Genomic DNA, 4185 nt, shown 5'->3' on the forward strand with positions numbered 1-4185 from the left:
TTTTGCAACGTATACTTGCACACTTGTTTATGCAGTCAATCCATTGTCTTACTCCCCAACTACGTGCCATGAGGGCAGGATAAAAGGGTCCTCACATTTTATCCCCATTGCCCAGCAAGGCTTGGCCATGTAGCAGCTACTTAAACATTTCATTTCCCAAATAACACATGAGAGTTAAATAAGACGTCATCCTTATCCTCAAGGAGCTTATACTCTACTGAGGATAAATGAATTAATTATTGTAGCAGATGTGAAAAGTGCTAGAAGAGATGTGTATTTGTAGATATTTGTAGATTGTAGATTTGTAGGTAGAAGAGAGGGGTATTCATAGATATTTAGATATTTGAAGGATATGTAGGGAGATGCTGGATAATGAAGTGTTTGTGTGAAGTTGGAAGTGGTGGTGGTGGGAGACATGGGATGAGATTGGGCAGAGCCAAAGCACTCTGGCCAGAGCCACTGTGGGAAAATGCTCAACAGCATTAAACAGTGATATGTTCAGGAGTCTGCAGGTCATTCGGTATGGCCGTAGCTAAAGTCGGGGAGTGGAAAGGGATGAAGGTGAAGAGGATTATGGGACTGAATATGATAGACTTTAAATGCTCCTGGAAACTTATGCTGCATAATAAAAATGTTTTCAAAATGGAAAAGAATCCTTGCATTTAGGGAAAAAAAATACGCATAGCGTAAGAAATTTATTTACAGGTTATAACAGGTCACTTCATTTATCTCACTAAAAATTAAATTAATTTCTTATAATGTTAGGTTTTATTCTGGTATTTATATGAAGCCATGGAAGTAAAGCTTGTTATAGAAGATAAAACTATAATTAAACCTGTGGATGATGGATTTAAAAATTAAATGTAGGGAACTCACCAAAGAGCTACCCTGGATGCCTACATAAAGATGAAAGAAGAGGATAAAGATCTCTAATTTTTTCATGTAGGACTTTTAAGGAAAAAGTTTCCTTTTTGTGTCAAATGGACTCTTGCTGGTGATTGTTTAGAGGATTCTAGTATTCTTGGAAAAATGGAGCAGTTGGATTAGAGACTCATAAGAGGAAACCTTTTGTATGGAAGGACATCACCTAAGAAAGTGATGACATGTAGTGTGTGCTTGCTGCTGGTTACTTCTAACAGGTGGACTGTTAAGCTATACTTTGCTCTTCTGTTTATGGAAAGAGAAAGTTTCTTGAAAGTACTAAATTGCTCTCCTGTTAGTGTTTCTGACATTAACATTCTCATAGGAAATACAGATTCTCATTCTGTCTTTGCCAATAAGTAGGCTAGTGGAACCAGGGAACATGATAGATTCCTGGGCCCCACATTCAGACTTTGGATTCAGAAGGTTTAGAATGGAGCTCAGGAATAGTTTTTTTTTTAATTTATTTATTTGAGAGAGAGAGAGAGAAAAAGAGAGCACGCACAGTGTGGAGCAGGGAGAGGGAGAAGCAAGAGGCAGCGAATCCCCAGCAGACTCCCCATTGAGTGTAGAGCCCGATGCAGAGCTCCATCCCCCGACCGTGAGATGATGACCTGAGCTGAAATCAAGAGTCAGATGCTCACCTGACTGAGCCACCCAGGTGCCCCCAGAAATCAATTTTTTAAAAGCTCCCGACTAGGGGCTTGATGTCTTCATACAAACTAGAGGTTAGGAGACAAAGTCTCAGTGCCATGCAGAACAGCAGTCTGTGCAATGCTGGGAGCCAGGAAGTGGGGTATGAGAAATCCCATTCACCTGCCTGGGGAAGGAATAAGAAAGCAGGGCCTCTGTGTGGGGTGATAGAAGAGAAAAGAATCTTCTGTGAGAACACGGACACTGCCCAGAGCATTAGGACTCCCATGGAAAATGATGTCACTTGAAGATAAGCTCCCCATGTAAAAAATTAAAAGCTCACATGAGAAAACACCATGAAGGAGAATTATCACTCTGGAGAATTTACATCATAAGAACTAGCGATAGGAGTGCAATAAGATATCCAAAAAGATAAAGAAGAGCTAGAAAACATAAGGCAAGAACAGGGTAGTATGATAAATGAATAGACAAATTTGAAAAGGAACCAAATAGAAATGATAGAGAATAAAGTATAGTAATTACCGGTGGAAAAAATCCCTCAAATGAGGAGTCTAGGTCTAGATGAGACACACCTACAAGAGATCGACTTACCTGGGAGAGAGATCTGAGCAAATGATCTAAGATGTAGCACAGAGAGAAAAGGAAAATATGAAAGAGAAATTAGAAGACATCAAGCAGAGACTGAAGGAGTGTGTGGAGTCTCCAGTAGGAAAAGAAAACACACATGCAGACGTCATACACGGGGAAATGGCAGAAGGTGAACATCCAACAGAAATCCTAGATGCCGCCCGAGATCATGTATAGATTATCTACAAGGAGTGACCATAAACTGTGCTGGTAGGGTTCCCGTCAGAAATAAGATGTCAGAAGACCAGAGAGTGATGGCTTTCTAAAGCTGAAAATGAACTCAGCCTAGAATTTTATACCCAAACCATTCAGGAGAGATGATGAAGAAAAGACACACACAAACATACAAAGCCTGAGAGTTTGTCTCTTGCCGACCCTGTGGAAAGGGCTGCCTGACGTGTTTCCCTCTTGCTGAAGCACAACAAAGAAGGAGAGAGAAGGATGCCAGAAATACCTGATGGGGAAATTGCTAAGAATGTTGGCAGTTCGACCTGACGCAGGCCAGCTGGCGCCCACAGAGGCGGGGAAGCCGGGAGTAGCAGAGAAGCACGTTTCTCGCTAGCTTCGGTTCTCGCGCGCCATGGCGGCCCCTGTCCAGCGGCCTCCCCGGTCAAGCGGCGGAAAGTGCAAGGGCAAAGCTCCGTATGTGCAGGCCAAGCGGGCTCGGCGCCACGACGGCCGCGGGCCCCGGGCTACAGGGCATTCTCATTACCTGCAACACGAACGAACGCCGAGCGCGTGGAGGAGGCCTACAGCCTGCTCAACCAATATGGCGACGACGTGTATGGGCCGGAAAAGTTGACGGACAAAGATCAGCAGCCCTCTGGAAGTGAGGGAGAAGATGACGTGGAGGCTGTCTTGAAGAAAGAAGTTGGTGACATGAAAGCATCAACAGAGATGAAGCTAAGATTCCAGTCAGTGAAGAGTGGAGCAAATAATGTAGTCTTCATCAGGACACTTGGAAGAGAACCTGAGAAATTGGTACATCATACTCTCCAGGATATGTACAAAACCAAGAAGACGACTCGGGTTATTCTACTTATGTTACCCATTTCAGGCACATACAGGGCTTTCTTAGAAGATATGAAAAAATATGCAGAAACATTTTTGGAACCCTGGTTTAAAGCTCCAAACAAAGGGACATTTCAGATTGTATATAAATCTCGAAATGACCGTCACATGAATAGAGAAGAAGTTATCAAAGAATTGGGAGGAATAGTAGGCAGCCTCGATTCGGAAAATAAAGTGGATCTTACCAATCCACAGTACACGGTGGTAGTAGAAATAATTAAAGCTGTCTGTTGCCTGTGTGTTGTCAAAGATTATATGTTGTTCAGAAACTATAATCTCCAAGGGGTGGTGAAGAGTGCTAAGGACCCATCACAGCTTAACCCAAAGCAGCCAGTGAAAGCAGGAAATGGGAAAGAAGCTAAATTGGAATCTGGTGACAAATCAAATCAACGTGACCCAGCAGAAGGAACAAATAACCAGCAGGTGGTACTGGAAAATAATGACGAACAGGCAGACAGAACCAAGATCTGAGACACAAGTGGTGAATGAGGGAGGAGCCTGGAACTTGAAAGTCAAGTCACAGAAAGATCTGAGTCAAATGAAAATGATCTCTCATAAGGAAAAAAAAAATCATTTGGTGTTGCAGGTGCGTTTCTCAGATGCCGTTGGTGAGATATTGCTAGGATTCCATATAAAATTGTGACTGAAAATATACTGTTTTTGACCTTTGTGTGCTGCATAATGCTGAACTCAGCAGTGAACAGTGATTGAACAGCCCTGTTAACAGTTCTGTTGGGGATCTTTTAAGGCCCCTATGCCAGTGTGCAGTTAGGCCTACCTGCATTTGGTTGAGCTTGGAGAAGCTACGGATGATGATGAACACTTTCGTGGAGGGGAGGGTGGAAGGAAGATAGTGTTGGCCTCTCCCCCCTGATTACCTTCCCCAGCCTCCCCTTCTGTGTTGCCATCTGA

The 4185-nt window shown here is 43.1% G+C and overlaps 1 pseudogene; it reads left to right on the forward strand.

Annotated features, from left to right (window-relative positions):
- The first annotated feature begins 2782 nt into the window (after positions 1–2782).
- On the forward strand, positions 2783–3831 carry LOC113923891 (annotated as a pseudogene).
- Positions 3832–4185: the final 354 nt, after the last annotated feature.

Source organism: Zalophus californianus, chromosome 15 (genome assembly GCF_009762305.2).
Source record: "Zalophus californianus isolate mZalCal1 chromosome 15, mZalCal1.pri.v2, whole genome shotgun sequence".
NCBI lineage: Eukaryota > Metazoa > Chordata > Mammalia > Carnivora > Otariidae > Zalophus > Zalophus californianus.